General features: G+C 38.3%; 1 protein-coding gene across 4 annotated transcripts in view; it reads right to left on the bottom strand.

Moving 5' to 3' along the window:
- The window catches only part of LOC144980498 (C-C chemokine receptor type 1-like), a 300,720-nt gene that overhangs the window by 267,000 nt on the left and 10,748 nt on the right, over window positions 1–22,972 (bottom strand). For 3 of the 4 annotated variants that reach the window (XM_078928119.1, XM_078928121.1, XM_078928122.1), the window contains exon 2: window positions 21,713–22,226. The gene's annotated coding sequence lies outside the window, so the exon portion shown is untranslated. Of the gene's footprint in view, window positions 1–21,712; window positions 22,319–22,972 lie in introns of all 4 variants that reach the window. The other variant, XM_078928120.1, reaches the window with a different exon arrangement.

Below are 22,972 nucleotides of genomic sequence, written 5' to 3'. Positions count from 1 at the left end.
ATTTTATCGTTCGCTTACTCGGATTTTATTCTGTTTCGATGATTCATTGTTCGTTAATCTCGTAAGATTTAATCGTAAACAAGATTCCATCTTCGGCTTTACATCTTGACTGATTGACTATAGATAGTATGCGCTTGGCTAAGAAGCTCACAACATTGCCATCCGGATGTTAAACGGACCAACACACAATACTATGTGTAACCTTGAACTTTTATAGTTTGGATAATTCAGTTTAGTGATATTCACTCACAAATGCGGATGGCAAAATTCAATAACAAAGGCTTGGGTGACGTCATCTTCGTTCTATCTATAGGTCAAAATTTCGTTGCGTAAGCTGACATAGAATCAGTCTTAAAAGTTGTAGGATAAGTCAATTAATGTTAGCCGTAAAGTAAAATATTATATAATAATATTCTTTATCTTTTCTATAATAAAGCAAATCTGGTAAGATTTAATCGAGAGCCGAGGACAAAATCTAGGTTATCTGCAAGTAAAAAAAAACAAACATTGTATCGTACGCTTACTGAGATGTTAGTATTAGGCAGATGTGATGTCACAGGTTATGTCCCTTAGTTGTGTCCACCCTTCTATTCTGCCGTATTATGGAAAAAAAATCATATTTAAAAACTTGGCCAGAAAACTCGTCCTTAAAATATCGATCGATTTAAATTACCGCCATCTGGGCAAGGACTATCAAACCTGGGATTCGCGAAGTCACTACTCAGGGGACTGAATGAAGCAAGTAGCAAACGCATTTCATCAAGAAGTCGGTTAGTCAAAAACTCAGGATTGAATTAATTCCCTTGTCATTGTTTTTAATCCAGATGCCTCCAAGCTTTTGCTCTTCGGATCAACGTTTTGTAAGAGCATATATTGCCATCCGGAAGTATAATGGACCAACAAACAAAACTGTGTAACCACGAACTTTTATAAATCTGGTTAATACAGTTTAGTGAGAATTACTCATAAACGGGATGGCAAAAAACAATAACAAAGGCCTGAGTGACGTCATCTTCATTCTATTTATACTTCCTGATGGCAATGTTGTAGGCTTCTTAGCCAAAGTTCATACTATCTTTAACATGATCAAGAAAATGTTGTGATAACTAATTGGGCGTGATATAAAATTTATCATTAGACAAAAATAAATAAAACAATTAGGCGTGATATATAATATTTATCATTAGACGAAAACAAATAAAACAATTGGGCGTGATATGATAAATTTATCATCATAAGACAAACATAAATAAAACAATTGGGCGTGATATGATAAATTTATCATTATTAGAACAAACACAATGAACTAAAACCGTTGTAAAATTTACCATTAGACAAACACAAAGTGAAACCATGATTATTTTAACACTGGGACACCCCGGAGATGACGGAGGCATGGGAGCGAATAATTAAGGCAACAGAAGCATGGGGAGAGTTCTGTTGACGAGCGAGATGTCCAATGATTGTCGAAGCATGGACTAATCTGCCGTACTATGGAGAGAGAAAAATACCCGTATTTAAAAATTTGGCCTAAAAACTCGTCCTTCAAATATCGATCGATTTAAATGATCCTCATCTTGACAAAAACTCTCAAACCCGGGATTTCGCCGAAGTCCCGGGTTTTAGAGTTTTTGTCACGATGAGGGTCATTTAAATTGATCGATATTTGAAGGACGAGTTTTTCTGGCCAAATTTTTAAATATGGGTTTTTTTTTCTTGAGTGCAGGAGCAGAGAAGAGAGAGTTCTGTTGATGAGCGATATCCAATGGTTGTCGAAGCATGGACGAATTCGAGTTTTTGTGTCGATAGGTCAGGTGACTGGTTGATATTATAAGACAAAACAACGTATATGACGAAATTCCATTTTTTAATCTTTTCAATTTAAAAAAAAAAATGGATCTATTCATGTCTTCGCCCTCGATATCTCGTGTTCAATGTATGTGTTGTATGGTGCAAGCGAGCATTCACAGCGTAAAACGTGTGAAGAATATAGGTATTTAAAAAATTGTCCCTCTGTGGTGTAATGAATGGTAGCATGTCTGACCGGTAATCAGAGGGTCTGAGGTTCGGTGCCCAGTCGAGGTAGACTGATGTTTTTGGGTGGTGTTTTTGTTTGTTTTTTCTTGTATTTTTCTTTCTTACGTTGTCTGTCACCTTGCATACCTTCACTGCTTTCCGGAGGTGTTGCTATTAAACAAAAATATTACTAGTTATGCTACTAGTTAATTAAAATAGATATAAAATAAATTAATAAAATTCTCTTTATTCGTCCCCATGGGTAAGTTTGTCTTTAGAGTCTCTTCCATTGGAAGACTGGACTAACATCAGCCGCAGAGCAGTGCCGCAAAGAAAGCTAGTACGAGGTGGCTTGCTCAAGGCCACACACACAGCGTAGCGGAGGAGGGTAATCGAACTTGATACCTTTCAGGTACGAAACAAAGACCCTAACGCTGAGCCACGCTACCTCTAAAATACAAATAATCGCACAAGAAGACCACTGGTTGTTTTGTTGTTTTGTTTTTTTTCTTGTCTTAATTGGATTCAGTTGTCTGATGTCACGCCGCCCAGCAACGGCGGCCATCTTGGATCTAAACAAAGAAAATCATTACTTTTTATTCTTCAAGCTGGCTAAAACCTTTCATATGTCTTGTGATCAGAATGTATAAAAGTCAAAACAAGATCACATTTATAATGTTTTTCTCCTCTGGATACACTTTTATGCTCGTCGGCGAAATATTCATAAGGGCGTCCGCCATTGTTCCGATAGTTTAGAGTTTAGTGTTACTAAGTTACCATGCGTCATTAGGAAGGAAGTGACGTTACGACTGTTGAATCCTATTTCCCCGATTTGGTAAAATGATGTAGATACGTCTTTTTAATTTACATTTAAATATCCTGTCTCACATTGTCAAAACATTGGCTGATACTTTCAGCGTCAATCAATTGAAATGAACCCACACTTGTCCGGCTAGCTCAGTTGGTAGAGCACTCGCTCCACACGCAAAAATACCAGGATCGATCCCCGGGGCGAAGGTGAGTTGTTTTACATTTTGTCTGATTCCACCCCACCCCCCATCCCCCCACCCCTTCCCCCGCTGTCCACCAAGCTGTGGTTGGGTAGCTGGGTCTATTGGATTTGGCGGGAATACTCTGCGATTGACTGGCTTACTAATTAATTATACAATGACAAAAAGACACCAATTTATAATTTGATATAATTTAGTGAGAACAAGTCCAACTAATTAGTAACAGGGAGAGAGAATAAAAAGTGAGTAGATATGACTCATATATAAGGGAACAACACAAAACAACGAACGTTTCGGCCTTTGGCCTTCGTCAGGAGACGAACAACACAAACACAAATATGTAAATTTACAAAATATCACATTTCGTCAAATGTGGAAACAATGTAAATGTAAGGAGAGGGCGTCGGGTGTGGATGCAATTCAGTAACAGGCTTCCCTAAAAAGAATAAGAAAGAGCTGAGTAGCGTCAATTTCGTTCCTACTATAGTCTGGAAATCCCAGCCAGAGTCAGGTTTAATAACAAAGAAACTTTATGAGCGAAAGGATGTTTACAGACGTGATATGACCAGACATAAGTAGGCATTGTCGGTGCGGTTATTTGGTCTAGTGGTATGACACTCGCTTTCGGATCGGAAGGTCCCTGGGTTCCAGCCTCACTCGGTGCACAGTTGTGTCCTTGGAAAGGCTCTTTACTCACATTCATTCTCTCCCCGTACTCGGGCGTAAAACTTGACTGTTTATGGCGCTGTCGCCGTCCGAAAAAAATTGTAATAATATCGCCTAACAGGCGTCATGTGTCGTTCTACATATTCCGTGTTGCTGTTCGCCAGGGACCCCCTGTAAAGCGATTTGAGCACGTTAAGTGGATAATGCACTATTTAAAAGCTCAATTCATTTTTGTCTGCTATTAAAACCCAATTGCTACGACAGAATTTTCGCGTCTCTGTATTTAAAGTTGAGCTTTAATATAGCGCAATATCCATTAATCGTGCTCAAAGCGCTTTACAAAGGGTCCCGGCCAACATCAACACGAAAAATAAAGAACGAGACATGAGGCCTGTTAGGCGATTATACAATATATTTTCGACAGAGAAAACGCTGTTAAGGGCCAGGTACTCATTTTACACCCCGAATATGGTGAGAGAATGTGAGTAAAGAGCTTTTTTCCAATGACTCAACTATGCGCCTATGAGGTTTGAGCCCAAGGACCTTCCGACCCGATAGCGAGTGTTATACCACAAGACCACACAGTCTCTGTATTCCAGTCTAGGCTTCCAAATTCTGATCATTTTGACTTAACTCTCTACTTACCACCCATTTTCAGGATCTTCCCCAAAACTTTACACCTAACTAACACAAAAATAGATTTTTTATCACTCAAACACAATAGCAGTAAGTTTTTGCCATTCCTAATTTCTTCAGCAAAACATGCTCTTCAACACACTGTTCATTTTGTTTAAATCTTATGATGTAGTCCGACAAAAGAAATTCGAATGAGAAAAATGTTGGTTGTACCGTAAAGAGTGTGACGATTTTCCTATAGATAGTATGTGCTTGGTTAAGAAGCTCATAACATTGCCATCCGACAGTATAACGGACCAACACACAAAACTATGTGTAACCATGAACTTTTATAGTCTGGTTCATACCGTTTAGTGAGAAGTACTCATAAACGTGGATGGCAAAAACAAGAATAAAAACTTTATTAACGTCATTTTCGTTCTATCTATAGTTGGTATGAAGAGGGTTAAACTCAACTTTCACTACCCAGATCATTCCAGTACAACACCAGATCGACGAGGCGTGTCACATATGTGACCCCTCGTCTCAAAACGGTATTAAGTCGGATGCTTAAGATGCCGAAAATTAAATTTGTAACCATAAATATCCGACATAAATTTAGTTTGTATGCTTTATTGAGGAGAATGAATATGGTATTTTAGAGAACTGAATCCCAATAATTCATATATTTGAATTTGATCAGTTTAACTATAATTTGACTTTTTAGCATCTGTTTCATCGCGACATAATACCGTTGTGAGACGTTGGGTCACATATGATGGATATCATTTATTGTCCGTGTAGAACGGAACGGCACGGCATACATGCGACTGAGGCATGGAGATCTATTCAGTCATTATGACGGGCATTATGCAGTCAGTCATGTGTGAGTGTCTGTATTCCACGGCTCCTGTCGGCTTCATCTATAAAGGATGTCTCCGCTCACTTGATTAGTTACAAGGGTGATTTGGATTTAGGTAGGAACTCTTGTATTAGTGGAGGAAGAACAAGTAGGTGATGTGTGTGTGTGTGTGTGTGTGTGTGTGTGTGTGTGTGTGTGTGTGTGTGTGTGTGTGTGTGTGTGTGTGTGTGTGTGTGTGTGTGTGTGTGTAATATTGGGTGGATTCATGAGAAAACATGATTATGTGGACTTAAGGAGAGAAAGACGAGTGGTGATGATGATGATGTTGATGATGACGATGATGATGATGATGATGATGATGATGATGATGATGATGATATGATGATGATGATGATAATGTGTGGTCTGTATGTAGTGGAGTTTTATTATTATTATTATTATTATTATATTATTATTATTATTATTATTATTATTATTATATATTATATTATTATTATTATTATTATTATATATTATTATTATTATTATTATTATTATTATTATTATTATTATATTATTATTATTATTATTATTATTATTATTATATATTATTATTATATATTATTATTATTATTATTTATTATTATATTATTTATTATTTATTATTATTATTATTATTATTATTATTATTATTATATTATCATATATAAAGTAGTTTTAGTAGTAGTAGTAGCAGTATAGTAGTAGTAGTTTAGTAGTAGTAGTAGTAGTAGTAGTAGTAGTAGTAGTAGTAGTAGTAGTAGTAGTAGTAGTAGTAGTAGTAGAGTAGTAGTACAGTATATATATATATATATATATATATATAATATATATATATATATATATATATAAAACAGTCCATGTGCAAAGACTACAAAGACTAACTAAATTCCTAAAACTAACATCAAAATGAACTGAACACCACGGGTTAAGTGAGCGACAATGGCAGACATAAATAATCATTGCTCGCCCTCAGAACACTAGTGACATATTTTATTATGCAATATCAATCTATCAAACCTAATACAATGGTTTAAAAGTATTGATTTAAATGCAAAATCATTTACATAAAATTCCCGAATCGATTACAATGTCAAATCATGTTTAGCAGACGACAACAACAATGGATAAAAACGAAATTCAGTTTGGCCAACTTTTCTTCCAGTTGGACAGATAAAATGATTGAATTCAACAATGACCTAAACCATATTTTTAATTTGACAAATTTATTCTTCCGATTAGACAGATAAAATGAAATAACTCCACTCATGTTGACTTGTTCCCTTAATAATTAAAATCCGTGAGGAAATGTATTGCAGACCTGGAATAATGCAGCTTAAGCTAAACAATAAACAATGAACATGCTACTTTTGCAAGTAAAAGTCAATCTGACACTTCACCTGTAAAAGAAAATCTACGTCTTAATCGAAAATGTTAGCCAGATATTTCAAGGCCAAGGTCAATTTAAAGATGGAGAATTACGGTCTAGTCGCCAAAAAGTAGAAAAAGGACTAATGATTATGGTGTAGCAGACTTTTATCATTTTTAGATTTGCCGGTAATTTTGTGCTTGACGAAAAAAAAAATTAACATGGGGTTTACGGAACGATGCTGACAGGCAACCCTATTTTTTAAAAGAACAGATAGACTATTAATACTTGAGAGTATCAAGAGAGGTTTAAAATTACGTCATCAGGTTTTGTTGTAGATATGCTAGAATTGCGTAGAATAAATCAATCTGGCAATACGTAAAAAAAGGACTGAGTTTTCAAACTCGATAGCAGATCGTATTAATTTGAGTCAACGGATGGTAGAATTAGTCTGAAATATATACGAAGGTTTGCAAGTTACTCTTATATCAGTCTGCAAAAAAAATGTTAAATAATTTTTTTCGATTTGCCAGTAATTCTGTGCTCAATGGCATAAACTTAACATTGGCTTTTGGGGACAATTAAATCCCCAACACTATTTTTCTATTGTAGATTATTAGTATTATCATTATTATTATTATTATTATTATTATTATTATTATTATTATTATTATTATTATTATTATTATTATTATTATTATTATTATTATTATTATTATTATTATCATTATTATTATTATTATTATCATTATTAATATTAGTAGTAGCAGTCGTAGTAGTAGTAGTAGTAGTAGTTAGTAGTAGTAGTAGTTGTTAGTAGTAGTAGTAGTAGATAGTTAGTAGTAGTAGTAGTAGTAGTAGTAAGTAGTAGTAGTAGTAGTAGTAGTAGATAGTAGTAGTAGTAGTAGTAGTAGTAGTAGTAGTAGTAGTAGTAAGTAGTATAGTAGTAGTAGTAGTAGTAGTAGTAGTAGTAGTAGTAGTAGTAGTAGTAGTAGTAGTAGTATATAGTAGTAGTTAAGTAGTAGTATATCATCATATATATTATTATTATTATTATTATTATTATTATTATTATTATTATTATTATTATTATTATTATTATATATTATTATTATTATTATTATTATTATTATTATTATTATTATTATTATTAATATTATTAATGTTAATATAATAATAATTATTATTATTATTATTATTATTATTATTATTATTATTAATATTATTATCATTATTATTATATTATTATTATTATTATTATTATTATTATTATTATTACTACTACTACATATTATTATTATTAAAATTATTATCATTATTATTATCATCATCATCATCATCATCAGCAGCAGCAGCAGCAGCAGCAGCAGCAAGCAGTAGTAGTAGTAGTAGTAGTAGTAGTAGTAGTAGTAGTAGTAGTAGTAGTAGTAGTAGTAATAGTTTCTGTTGTTGTGTGGTGTGTTATAGTAAAAATAGCAATGGCATTAGTAGTAGTAGTAGCAATAGTGGTAGAATTATTGGTTAAAATCTGGACATCTTCCACACCGTTTTATTCATAACCGCAAAGAAGAATAAATTATATCTTAAAATAGAATATTATTATTTCCGTATCCCATCCCCCCCCCCCCCCCCCCCCCTCATCTCCACTCCCCCCCCCCCCCCCCCCAACCCACACCCGCAAAAAAAGTACCGATGTCAATAGTGCATCAAGCTTTATGGTTCAAATATCGGCCTCTACTCTTTGACAGTTTTGTGATTGAATCTTCCTCTGTGACCTCTTGTTGCTATCTATGCCAGTCAAGCTGTACTCTTCAACAGTCATAACGTCACTTCCTTCCTAATGACGCATGGTAACTTAGTAACACTGGCTCTCAACTATCGGAAGAATGGCGGACGCCCGTATGAAATATTTCTCCGGCGAGCATAAAGGGTATCCAGAGGAAAAAAAAAACCCACATAAATTTGATCATGTTTTGATTTTTACACATTCTGATCACAAGGCATATGAAAAGTTCTAGCCAGCATGAAAAATAAAAAGTAAAGAATTTCTTTGTTTAGAACCAAGATGGCCACCGTTCCCGGGCGGCGTGACATCAGACTATTGAATCGTATTGCCATGGATGCCATTTTTACTATTATCTTATAGATAGAATGCGCTTGGCCAAGGAGTTCACAACATTGCCATCCGGAAGTATAACGGACCAACACACAAACTCTGTGTAACCATGAACTTTCATAGTCCGGTTAATACAGTTTAGTGAGAACAACTCACAAACGCGGATGGCAAAAACAATAACAAAGGCCTGAGTGACGTCATCTTCGAACTATCTATAGATAGAATGCGCTTGGCCAAGGAGTTCACAACATTGCCATCCGGAAGTATAACGGACCAACACACAAACCTGTGTGTATCCATGAACGTTTATAGATAGAATGAGCTTGGCCAAGGAGTTCACAACATTGCCATCCGGAAGTATAACGGACCAACACACAAACTCTGTGTAACCATGAACTTTTATAGTCTGGTTAATACAGTTTAGTGAGAACAACTCACAAACGCGGGTGGCAAAAACAATAACAAAGGCCTGAGTGACGTCATCTGCATACTATCTATAGTCTGGTTAATACAGTTTAGTGAAAACAACTCACAAACGCGGGTGGCAAAAACAATAACAAAGGCCTGAGTGACGTCATCTGCATAATATCTATAGTATGAGTCATGAGTTCTTCAATCAACATACAGAGCATTCACTTTTCAAAATTATCTCAGTTATCTTATATTCTATTAAGACTATCTAGTCGAATAAGAATTTAAGTTGTTTTAATTTTTTACTCGAAAATTTAAAATAAAGTAATAATAGATAGAACGAAGATGACGTCACTTAGGTATTTGCTATTGTTTTGTTGGGTTTTTTTTTTCGTTTTTTGTTATTTTTTTTATTTTTTTTTGTCACATTCGTTTATGAGTCCTTCTCACTAAACTGTATTAACCAGACTATAAAGGTTCATGGTGACACATAGTTTTGTGTGTTGGTACGCTATACTTCCGGATGGCAATGTTGTGAGCTTCTAAGCCAAGAGCATACTATCTATAGATAGAATGAAGTTGACGTCACTCAGGTCTTTGTTATTGCTTTTTGCCATCCGCGTTTTTGAGTTATTCTCACTAAACTGTATTAACCAGACTAGATATGAAGTGAGTAGAAAAGTGCCAGAAGACAATAGAGAATAAAAATTTTTCGCGGCGGTGGTGGGGTTTGAACCTGCGACCTTATTGGTACGACAACTCCGCCTGGCAGGTGAGAGCGTGGCTCTACCGTGTGAGCTATCCACGAACACAAATAAAATATTCGTTTCAAACCCCAAGTCATTTCTAGATCCCTCTCTCACCCACTTCTTGAGACCGCCGATTCGTTCGCACACCACCATCGCGAAGTAATTTTGACCAGCAGTTAAGCTTAACAGCCAACATTCTCAACACAAACATATAACACCGAAACGACTGAGACACTGAGCACGCCCCGGCGCATGGGGTGAATTTTTAATTCAGAAAAGTGAGTGGAGCAGGCACTTATGTTGGTAACAACAAGATATGAAGTGAGTAGAAAAGTGCCAGAAGACAATAGAGAATAAAAATTTTTCGCGGCGGTGGTGGGGTTTGAACCTGCGACCTTATTGGTACGACAACTCCGCCTGGCAGGTGAGAGCGTGGCTCTACCGTGTGAGCTATCCACGAACACAAATAAAATATTCGTTTCAAACCCCAAGTCATTTCTAGATCCCTCTCTCACCCACTTCTTGAGACCGCCGATTCGTTCGCACACCACCATCGCGAAGTAATTTTGACCAGCAGTTAAGCTTAACAGCCAACATTCTCAACACAAACATATAACACCGAAACGACTGAGACACTGAGCACGCCCCGGCGCATGGGGTGAATTTTTAATTCAGAAAAGTGAGTGGAGCAGGCACTTATGTTGGTAACAACAAGATATGAAGTGAGTAGAAAAGTGCCAGAAGACAATAGAGAATAAAAATTTTTCGCGGCGGTGGTGGGGTTTGAACCTGCGACCTTATTGGTACGACAACTCCGCCTGGCAGGTGAGAGCGTGGCTCTACCGTGTGAGCTATCCACGAACACAAATAAAATATTCGTTTCAAACCCCAAGTCATTTCTAGATCCCTCTCTCACCCACTTCTTGAGACCGCCGATTCGTTCGCACACCACCATCGCGAAGTAATTTTGACCAGCAGTTAAGCTTAACAGCCAACATTCTCAACACAAACATATAACACCGAAACGACTGAGACACTGAGCACGCCCCGGCGCATGGGGTGAATTTTTAATTCAGAAAAGTGAGTGGAGCAGGCACTTATGTTGGTAACAACAAGATATGAAGTGAGTAGAAAAGTGCCAGAAGACAATAGAGAATAAAAATTTTTCGCGGCGGTGGTGGGGTTTGAACCTGCGACCTTATTGGTACGACAACTCCGCCTGGCAGGTGAGAGCGTGGCTCTACCGTGTGAGCTATCCACGAACACAAATAAAATATTCGTTTCAAACCCCAAGTCATTTCTAGATCCCTCTCTCACCCACTTCTTGAGACCGCCGATTCGGTTTCGGTGTTATATGTTTGTGTTGAGAATGTTGGCTGTTAAGCTTAACTGCTGGTCAAAATTACTTCGCGATGGTGGTGTGCGAACGAATCGGCGGTCTCAAGAAGTGGGTGAGAGAGGGATCTAGAAATGACTTGGGGTTTGAAACGAATATTTTATTTGTGTTCGTGGATAGCTCACACGGTAGAGCCACGCTCTCACCTGCCAGGCGGAGTTGTCGTACCAATAAGGTCGCAGGTTCAAACCCCACACCGCCGCGAAAAATTTTTATTCTCTATTGTCTTCTGGCACTTTTCTACTCACTTCATATCTTGTTGTTACCAACATAAGTGCCTGCTCCACTCACTTTTCTGAATTAAAAATTCACCCATGCGCCGGGGCGTGCTCAGTGTCTCAGTCGTTTCGGTGTTATATGTTTGTGTTGAGAATGTTGGCTGTTAAGCTTAACTGCTGGTCAAAATTACTTCGCGATGGTGGTGTGCGAACGAATCGGCGGTCTCAAGAAGTGGGTGAGAGAGGGATCTAGAAATGACTTGGGGTTTGAAACGAATATTTTATTTGTGTTCGTGGATAGCTCACACGGTAGAGCCACGCTCTCACCTGCCAGGCGGAGTTGTCGTACCAATAAGGTCGCAGGTTCAAACCCCACCACCGCCGCGAAAAATTTTTTATTCTCTATTGTCTTCTGGCACTTTTCTACTCACTTCATATCTTGTTGTTACCAACATAAGTGCCTGCTCCACTCACTTTTCTGAATTAAAAATTCACCCCATGCGCCGGGGCGTGCTCAGTGTCTCAGTCGTTTCGGTGTTATATGTTTGTGTTGAGAATGTTGGCTGTTAAGCTTAACTGCTGGTCAAAATTACTTCGCGATGGTGGTGTGCGAACGAATCGGCGGTCTCAAGAAGTGGGTGAGAGAGGGATCTAGAAATGACTTGGGGTTTGAAACGAATATTTTATTTGTGTTCGTGGATAGCTCACACGGTAGAGCCACGCTCTCACCTGCCAGGCGGAGTTGTCGTACCAATAAGGTCGCAGGTTCAAACCCCACCACCGCCGCGAAAAATTTTTATTCTCTATTGTCTTCTGGCACTTTTCTACTCACTTCATATCTTGTTGTTACCAACATAAGTGCCTGCTCCACTCACTTTTCTGAATTAAAAATTCACCCCATGCGCCGGGGCGTGCTCAGTGTCTCAGTCGTTTCGGTGTTATATGTTTGTGTTGAGAATGTTGGCTGTTAAGCTTAACTGCTGGTCAAAATTACTTCGCGATGGTGGTGTGCGAACGAATCGGCGGTCTCAAGAAGTGGGTGAGAGAGGGATCTAGAAATGACTTGGGGTTTGAAACGAATATTTTATTTGTGTTCGTGGATAGCTCACACGGTAGAGCCACGCTCTCACCTGCCAGGCGGAGTTGTCGTACCAATAAGGTCGCAGGTTCAAACCCCACCACCGCCGCGAAAAATTTTTATTCTCTATTGTCTTCTGGCACTTTTCTACTCACTTCATATCTTGTTGTTACCAACATAAGTGCCTGCTCCACTCACTTTTCTGAATTAAAAATTCACCCCATGCGCCGGGGCGTGCTCAGTGTCTCAGTCGTTTCGGTGTTATATGTTTGTGTTGAGAATGTTGGCTGTTAAGCTTAACTGCTGGTCAAAATTACTTCGCGATGGTGGTGTGCGAACGAATCGGCGGTCTCAAGAAGTGGGTGAGAGAGGGATCTAGAAATGACTTGGGGTTTGAAACGAATATTTTATTTGTGTTCGTGGATAGCTCACACGGTAGAGCCACGCTCTCACCTGCCAGGCGGAGTTGTCGTACCAATAAGGTCGCAGGTTCAAACCCCACCACCGCCGCGAAAAATTTTTATTCTCTATTGTCTTCTGGCACTTTTCTACTCACTTCATATCTTGTTGTTACCAACATAAGTGCCTGCTCCACTCACTTTTCTGAATTAACCAGACTATAAACGTTCATAGTGACACATAGTTTTGTGTGTTGGTACGTTATACTTCCGCATGGCAATGTTGTGAGCTTCTTAGACAAGCGCATACTATTTATCCTGAGCATTACTCACAATTTTAACATTTAAATCGATCGATATTTGAAAAAAAAAAACCAAAAAACTTAATCTTTTCTATAGCGCTCAAATCGCTTTTCAAAGGGTCTCTGACCAACGGCAACACATAACAAGTATAATGAGACATGACGCCTGTTAAGCGATATTTCAATTTTTCGGACAGAGACAACGCTGTTACGGTGAGATAATGTGAGTAAAGAGTCTTTTCCAAGGATTCAACTCACTATGCGCCTAGCGAGACTCGAACCCAGGACCTTCCGATCCGAAAGTGAGTGTCATACCACAAGACCACATATTCGCATTTGAAGGACGAGTTTTCTGGCCACATTTTTAAATACATACGTTTACAGTGCTGCAGTTAATTGTTAGATATTCAAATCACGGTGTCAATACGCTTCAACAGTCGTAACGTCACTTCCCTCGTAATGACGCATGGTAACTTAGCAACTTGCTCTAAACTATCGGAACAATGGCGGACGCCCTTATGAAATATTTCTCCGACGAGCTAAAAGCGTTTCCAGAGGGAAAAAAAAACATTATAGTTCTGATCATCTTTTGACTTTTATAAATTCTGACTTATGAAAAGTTCTAGCCAGCATGAGGAATGAAAAGTACCGATTTTTTTTGTTTAGAACCACGATGGCCGCCGTTGCTGGGCGACGTGACAGACTATTGAATCCAATTTGCCCCGATACGATACAATTTGTGAGGCTGGCTGAAAAAACCCGAGAAGATGCAGCAAGCTTTGATTCGAGATATGAGCCAAAATCGAAGATAAAGTGTCTCATCGTACTCAGGTGTAAAATGAGAACATGGCCGTTAACCACGTCGTCTCTGTGTTGGAAAAATTGTAATATCGCCTTCGAGGCTTCATCTCTCGTACCATATTATGTTAAGTTTGCTGTTGGCTTGGAGCCCCTTGTAAATCACTTTCAGCACGTTAAGTGGATATTGGGCTATATAAAAGCTCAAGATTTTTGGGTTTTTTGTTTATGTATCCCCCCCCCCCCCCCTCCCCCATCCGCTCACTTCCCACCCCTATGATGTTTAATTTCTGATCCCCTGTTCAGACCATGGGGGAAAATCCCACCATTTTGTAGTCACGCAATTTCTTATTCTACACCTTTTAATCAGTCTCAGTCTTGACAAAGGCTAATGGAAAATTGAAAAAAAATTATTTTAAGATATTTCACTCTATCAAATATATGTGACCCTTCCACGCAAAAACGTATTCGATCGGAATTAAACAAATTTCTAAAAAATAGTTTACAGGTAGAACTAAATTGACGTCATTCACCTACCTTTTGTTGTTTTTAGCCAGCCTTTTTATGAGTAGTTCTGAGTAAATTCCATTTATTAGACTAGAAACGTTCAAGGTGACACATAGTTTTGTGTGTTGGTACGTTATATCCGACTGGCAATGTTGTGAGCTTTTTGCATACACGCATACGTTTTAATATTAAAAAAGAACAGAGATCTGGAGTTGTTTGTTAATTTTATTTTTCATGTTAAAAAATATAATCAACTGTTAAAACCCTATTGCCACTTTAGAAGTTTCTCGTCTATCTTTTATAAGTATCAGTGGATGACATAAGTGAAATTTCGATTTGCATTCTGAAAGAATATGCTCTTCGGAGCATTTTAATCTTTTTTTTTTTGAAGTAAATTGGGTGATTTTTCATGAAGTTATGGTCAGATGTATGGGTAAGGTATCCAGCAACTTTTCTCAAATTTCATATTTATTTCAACTTGACTAGTAAAAAAGATTTAGAAGTGGAATTAAGCTTTGATATTTCCCGAAGATGTACAAAAAGGGTTGATTTAATCATGCGTGACAACAACTCATTTTTGATAAATAAAAATTGACTTTCTAACTAAACTTGGCAATATTATATCTCAGTTCAAAACATTATGAGCGAGAGGATGTTTACCGAATTGACACAAGATCAATCACACAGCATTTGTATCCAGTCCTCTTGAAGAGTGGTTCTACACTACCATTGAAATTGGAACCAGTTCTTTTTTTACTTCACACTTTTGTTAATTATTGCTAACATCTAAACCAACCCTATAAAAAACGTTTTGAAGTAACGAGTTACAAATGATGAAAGCTAAAACATAATATAACCTTTTTGGTCTGTGTAGTTCGGAATTTAATAAATAGATAGTATGCGCTGGCTAAGAAGCCCACAACATTGTCATCCGGAAGTATAACGACTGACCAACACACAAAACTATGTGTCACCTTGAACGTTTATAGTCTGGTTAATACAGTTTATTGTGATATATTCATAAACATGGATTTCAAAAAAAAAAAAAACAAAACAAAAAAAAACGTCATCTTCGTTCTATCTTTATTGCTAGCATCTAAACCAACTCGATAAAATAACGTTTTGAGGTGATGGGTTACAAATGGTGAGAGCTGCAAGTTCAATGCAGCCTTTTTCGCGTGTGTAGTTTTGGAATTTATAAAAACGGTTTGCATAACTACCCGAACGAAGTCTGATTTGTCTCGGTTCGGGGAAATCCGGAAACATCAAAATGGGAACTTTGGTTTCCGGCAACACGCCATGGGGGCGTTTTGAACTTCTTTGTATTTTATGCATATTAATAGGATGCAATAGTCTGATGTCTCGTCCGCCAAGCTAGCAACGAGCAGCTTGGTTCTAAACAAAGAAAATCAGTACTTGTTATTCTTCATTTTACCTAGAACTTTTTCACATGCCATGTCGTGATCAGACTGTATAAAAGTCAAAACATGATCAGATTTATAATGTTTTTCTCCTCTGGATATACTTTTATGCTCGTCGGAGAAGTATTTCATAAGGGCGTCCGCCATTGTCTCGATAGTATAGAACCAGTTACTAAGTTACTATGTGTCATTTCGTGGGAACTGACGTCACGACTATTGAAGCCTATTCAACGCATGCTATGGTGTAAAACGGAATGTAACAGAGGTTTTATGTTGGGGAGTGGGGGGGGGGGGGATAGCTCAGTTGGTTTGGTATACCCCTCGATTGCCAAGGGTCTGAGATGAATCCTGACACCCCCCCCCCCCCCCCCCCCACATACACACACACCCTGTCCACATAGAGAGTGATCGGGTAGCTAGGTCTGCTGGTCCTCGCAAGGTCCCATGTTTGAGAGTTTTTGCCAAGATGATCGAATTGTCCGGCCAAATTTATAAATACATGGCTTTCCCTATTAAAAAAATAAAGATTAGTGCTACCATAGGCCGCTCAGACTGGGACAAGAATCGAACCCAGATCAGAACCTTCCGATCCAAAATCGATTGTCACACAAAAGCCATCGTAAACTTATAGCCTGACACAATGTCATCCACAAATGACGTCAAATGACAAGTCTTTGGCCACAAAAGAAAACAAATCGTGAGTTGTATTCAATAATTCAACCAATGGAATCACTTGTTTCCTTGAGCTCTACTAAAGACAACTAGGCGGTCCACAAACCTAAAAATAACGTCAAACTATTAGTCCTAGAGGGTTCTTGTGTCAGGTTATAATATAACTATGGCTACGAGACAACGCTGTTAAGGGCCAAGTACTCATTTTACACCTGTGTATGGTGAAGCATCTATTCCAATGAATCAGCCATACTCCGTTCAGAGCGGGACGCGAACCCAGATCAGAACCTTCCGATCCAAAATCGACAGTCATACCCACTAGACCACTGTCATCAGAGATAGTATGCGCTTGGCTAAGAAGCTCATAACATTGCCAAACGGAAGTATAACGGACCAACACACAAAACTGGGTGTATCCATGAACGTTTTCTAGTCAGGTTAATACAGTTCAGTGAGCATTACTCATAAACGCGAATGGCAAAAAACAATTAAAAAGACCTGAGTGACGTCTTCTTCGAACTATCTATAGATAGTATGCATCTAAGAAGCTCATAACATTGCCATCCGGAAGTATAACGGACCAACACACAAACTGTGTGTATCCATGAACGTTTATAGTTGGTTAATACAGTTCAGTGAGCATTACTCATAAACGCGGATGGCAAAAAAACAATAAAAAAGACCTGAGTGACGTCATCTTCGAACTATCTATAGATAGTATGCGCTTGGCTCAGAAGCTCATAACATTGCCATCCGGAAGTATAACAGACCAACACACAAACTGTGTGTATCCATGAACGTTTATAGTCGGGTTAATACAGTTCAGTGAGCATAACTCATAAACGCGGATGGCAAAAAAAACAATAAAAAAGACCTGAGTGACGTCTTCTTCGAACTATCTATAGATAGTATGCGCTTGGCTCAGAAGCTCATAACATTGCCTTCTGGAAGTATAACGGACCAACACAGAAAACTGTGTGTATCCATGAATTCTTCTTCTTCTTCTTCTTCGTTCCTCTTGTGAGGAGGATGCGTGTCACCTTAATTTTTGGGTTGGTTTCCCTCTCCAGACTATTTGCGCCTTTCGGCTCTGCGACTCCGACTTCAGCGGTTCTTTATTCTCTGGATGTGATTCCATAGCCTTTCATCTTCCCAGATCCACAAGGCAGTGGTGGTTTGAAGTTGGAGTTTTCCTTCTCCTAGACAGACTGCTTTCCAAGGCTATGAGCTCTGTCCACCCATTAATGGTTTCTAGGCTGGAAGTCCAGGAGGGTATCTTTGTAGAGTGACAGTTTCCCTTCACCCCACCAGCGTCATGGGGCTAGCACAGCTTATTGCGGGACTAGGGCAATTTGGCCACGGCGGTTGATTCCTCCCTTCATCCGTCACCTCAGACACATAGAAACTCGTGTCATCAGCCGGTTAGAAAGTTCCTTTCGGAATACTCCAACCGTTGCCCAGGAGGCAGGCGGGGAAGAATGCCCCTACGTGGACCCTGACACGAGCTGGAATGGGTTGCGGATCAGTACTGATCAAAATAATCCAATCCTGCCTCCCGTATCCATGAATGTTTATAGTCGGTTTAATACAGTTCAGTGAGCATTACTCGTAAACGCGGATGGCAAAAAAAACAATAAAAAAGACCTGAGTGACGCGTTCTTCGAACTATCTATTGATGGTATGAAGTTGACGTCAGTCAGGTCTTTGTTATTGCTTTTTGCCATCCACGTTTATGAGTAATTCTCACTAAACTGTATTAACCAGACTTAGTTTTGTGTTTTGGTCCGTTATACTTCCGGATGTCAATGTTGTGAGATTCTCAGCCAAGCGCATACTATCTATAGACGCACGACTGAAAACTACACATGTGACGAATCCGAACCAATTTCAGACACAGCATGGGCAAGTCGTGTGATCTCGATCTATATCTCACTGGATATGCAATAAATCTTAATGAATTCTACACCGATTTTATAATATTATAACTTGTATTGTGTTGCTAATGACACAAAGACCGATTATGCATTCAAGCTGATATATTATAATCAGTTTTTGATGACCTATAATATTATATTGGTTTATACAGTTAACTGCAATCTGGAAAGACAGGTATTTTAAAAATTTGGCCAGAAAACTCGTCCTTCAATTATTGATCGATTTAAATGACCCTCATCTTGGTAAAAACTCTCAAAACATGGGACTTTACTAAAGACCTCGCGAGGTCCCAGGTTTGAGAGTTTTTGATTAGGTGAAAAACATTTATATCGATCAAAATTTGAAGGAAGAGTTTTCTGGCCAAATTTTTAAATACGTGTTTTTTTTCCCAGAGTAGGGTAGTTAAATGGTTTATGTAAATGGTAAAAAGTTGAACTAAAAGCTAGAGGTGCCGAAATGAGCCAATAACATGGAGACAAAGATAACGTGAATGAACGTGACCGTAGCCATCGTTAACTTATAGCCTGATACCTTGGCCTTCGTAAAGTTATAGCCTGACACTGAGCAAAATAAATGACGTTAAATAGGATTCAATAGTCATAACGTCACTTCCTTCATAATGACGCATGGTAACTTAGCAACACTGGCTCTAAACTATCGGAACAATGGTGGAGGCCCGTATGAAATATTTCTCCGGCGAGCATAAAAGCGTATCCAGAGGAAGAAAAAAAAAACATAAACTTGATCATGTTTTGACTTATACACATTCTGGTCACAAGACATATGAAAAGTTCTAGCCAGCTTGAAGAATAAAAAGTAATGATTTTCTTTGTTTAGAACCAAGATGGCAGCCATTGCCGGGCGGCGTGACATCAGACTACTGAATCCAATTGCCAGTCTTTGGCCACAAAAGAAAACAAATCGTGAGTTGTATTCAATAGTTCAACAAATGAAATAACTTGTTTCCTTGGGCTCTACTAACGACAACTCATTGGACGCTACACAAACCTAAAGAATGACGTCAAACCGCCAGTCCTAAAGGGTTCTTGTGTTAAGCTATATAGATAGAATGCGCTTGGCCAAGGAGTTCACAACATTGCCATCCGGAAGTATAACGGACCAACACACAACTCTGTGTAACCATGAACTTTTATAGTCTGGTTAATACAGTTTAGTGAGAACAACTCACAAACGCGGATGGCAAAAACAATAACAAAGGCCTGAGTGACGTCATCTGCATACTATCTATAGATAGTTCGAAGATGACGTCACTCAGGTCTTTGTTATTTTTTTTTTTTTGCCATCCGCGTTTATGAGTAATGCTCACTAAACTGTATTAACCTGACTATAAACGTTCAATGTTACACATAGTTTTGTGTGTTGGTCCGTTATACTTCCTGATGGCAATGTTGTAAACTTCTTAGCCAAGGGCATACTATCTGTAGATAGTATGCTCTTGGCTAAGAAGCTCATAACATTGCCATCCGGAAGTATAACAGACCAACACACAAAACTATGTGTATCCATGAACGTTTATAGTCAGGTTAATACAGTTCAGTAAGCATTACTCATATACGCGGACGGCAAAAAAATTAACAAAGACCTGAGTGACGTCATCTTCGATCTATCTATAGCCAGGCTTCATTTTTTAGGTTTGTACAGCGTGAGTTGTCGTTAGTAGCTCAAGGAAACAAGTTATTTTATTGGTTGACCTATTGAATACAACTCACGGGTTGTTTTCTTTTGTGACCAAAGACTGACCTGTTGACGTTATTTTTTGGTCAGTGTCAGGCTATGAGGTCACGAAGGCCACCTCGGTCATGCGATATCATAACGATAGCTAGGATGTCACTCATATTATAGATAGTTCGAAGATGACGCCACTCAGGTCTTTGTTGATGCTTTTTGCCATCCGCGTTTATGAGTAATGCTCACTGAACTGTATTAACCTGACTATAAACGTTAATGGATACACACAGTTTTGTGTGTTGGTCCGTTATACTTCCGGATGGCAATGTTATGAGCTTCTTAGCCAAGCGCATACTATCTATAAAAGGGCATATATTACAAAACAAACACGTCTCGACTTGTGGCCTTGCTTGATTTCAGTCAAAACACGCCAGATAATGCGGCTATGTGGTCTTCTGGTATGACATTCGCTTTCGGATCGGAAGGTCCTGGGTTCGAGCCCCGCTTGGCACATAGTTAAGTCCTTAGAAATACTCTTTACTCACATTCTCTCACAGTACTCAGGTGTAAATTGAGTAGCCTACATGGCCGTCAACAGCGTTGTCTTTGTAGAAGAATTCTAATGTCACCGAATAGGCGTCGTCATGTCTGGTTCTACATGTTACGTGTTGCTGTTGGTCAGGGACCCTTTGTAAAACGCTTTCAGCACATTTAGTGGATATTTCTCTATATAAAAGAACATTTAATTTTTTAAATTTAAATAATGAGCAGTCAAAGTGACACTAAGATGTTCCAAGCTGTGAAGTGTAAAAGAAAAGTAATAAACAAAAATAAAATGAATAAAAATAACAGCTTCAAAAGAGAACAAAACATCCAAACACGTAACGTTTCGGGCTCAAAACCCTTCTTCAACAAACAACAAGACGCGTTTGTTATTTTATTCTTAATAGGATTCAATAGTCTGATTCACATTCGCCCAGCAACGAGCAGCTTGGATCTAAACAAAGAAAATCGGTATTTTATATTCTTCATGCTGGCTAGAACTTTTTTCACATATCATGTTGATCAGAATGTATAAAAATCAAAACATGATCAGATTTATAATGTTTTTTTCCTCTGGATACAATGTAATGCTCGTCGGAGAAATATTTCATAAGAGCGTCCGCCATTGTTCCGATAGTTTAGAGCCAGTTACTAAGTTACTCTGCATCATTACGGGGGAAGTGACGACACGACTTTTGAAGCCTATTTAAGCTGTTATATCATTTTTTTGTATACTAATCTTTACAGATAATGATGTGAGAGAGAGACGGAGAGAGAGAGAGAGAGAGAGAGAGAGAGAGAGAGAGGTGTATTTGGAACCGGAAGCGTAGAAGGTGTGACGTCACGACTTTTGTGCCACTATTCATCGGAAATTCAAGAAGAAGATGGAAAACATGCAACATGAAATTCATGGTACTACTTACCCAGTCTCAAGTTGCTGAATATTCCTAGATGGTAAAAGGTATTCAAAGTTAATAAATGGACGTAATTCCTTAAGTCGTGACCTGGTCTAGTTTTCCTGACAGGTCAAAGGTCAACGACTCGAAGTATTCCAAATAAACTGTGAGTGGTAGACAGTTTAGCAGAAGAATTAATAGAAGCAGTAAGAACACTGCACTCGGTATAATCTTTACTATAATAAATTATTTGTTTAAAATGTGCCAACTTATATTATTGATGAGGGTAGAAAGTGGAAGAAGGTCAGATGTGACTAGTTCATGACCCACTTTTTATTTTTCCAAGTATCGGAAGAATTACATTAATTATGGTTATTGACAGCGACTGGAGGCCAGTGTGGAGTATTCTCATTCTTCCAATCCTATTAGGGAAATGCGTTTTTCACTGATTATGTCCCTTTGTTGTGTGCAGTAGAGTGAATACTGTTTACAAGGCCAACTTAGACGTAAACAACATCGTTTTTCAAGGCTTTGATGGGTTCTATCAGTGTACAAAATAATAACGATAAATATTGAATTGTAAGCTTCAAGTTATTAGACGAAGATAGATACTGTGGACGTTTCGGGTTTCTCCTTCATCAACAAAACAGGATGAATGAAACACGACAGACGAATGAGATAATGTGATTGTTATAGTGGCGTTGTTGAGATCGACAATCACATTATCTCATTCGTCTGTATTGTTTCATTCATCCTGTATTGTTGAAAAAGGGGAAACCCGAAACGTCCACAGTATCTGTCTTCGTCTATTAAATTGAAGCTTCCAATTCAAAATATATCGTTATTTTTAAACTTCTCGCTTCAAGCAGCAACATTTTCATTTTACCTGTGTATGAAAATCACAATTCACACCATCTCATGCGTACATTCCACACTTAGATGACACTCCCGTGTGTTTTAATAGTCGATGTCACGTCCGCCCAGCAACCAGCAGCTTGGTTCTAAACAAAGAAAAAAGGTACTTTGTTATTCTTAACGCTTGCTAGAACAAATGTCATGTGATCAGAATGTATAAAAGTGAAATCATGATCAGATTTATAATGGGTTTTATTCTCCTCTGGATACACTTTTATGCTTGTTGTAGAAGTATTTCATAAGGGCGTCCGCCATTGTTCCGATAGTGTAGGACCAGTTACTAAGTTAAAGTTACTATGCGTCATTACGAGGGGAGTGACGTCACGACTGTTGAAACCTATTATTCTCATGCGTACATCCACACACTTATAT

The sequence above is a fragment of the Berghia stephanieae genome, chromosome 10, assembly GCF_034508935.2.
Source record: "Berghia stephanieae isolate SIO BIC M18660-M18661 chromosome 10, UCSD_Bste_1.3, whole genome shotgun sequence".
Taxonomy (NCBI): Eukaryota; Metazoa; Mollusca; class Gastropoda; order Nudibranchia; family Aeolidiidae; genus Berghia; species Berghia stephanieae.
Note: the sequence above shows the minus strand (reverse complement) of the source record. Positions and strands in the feature narration are given on the sequence as shown.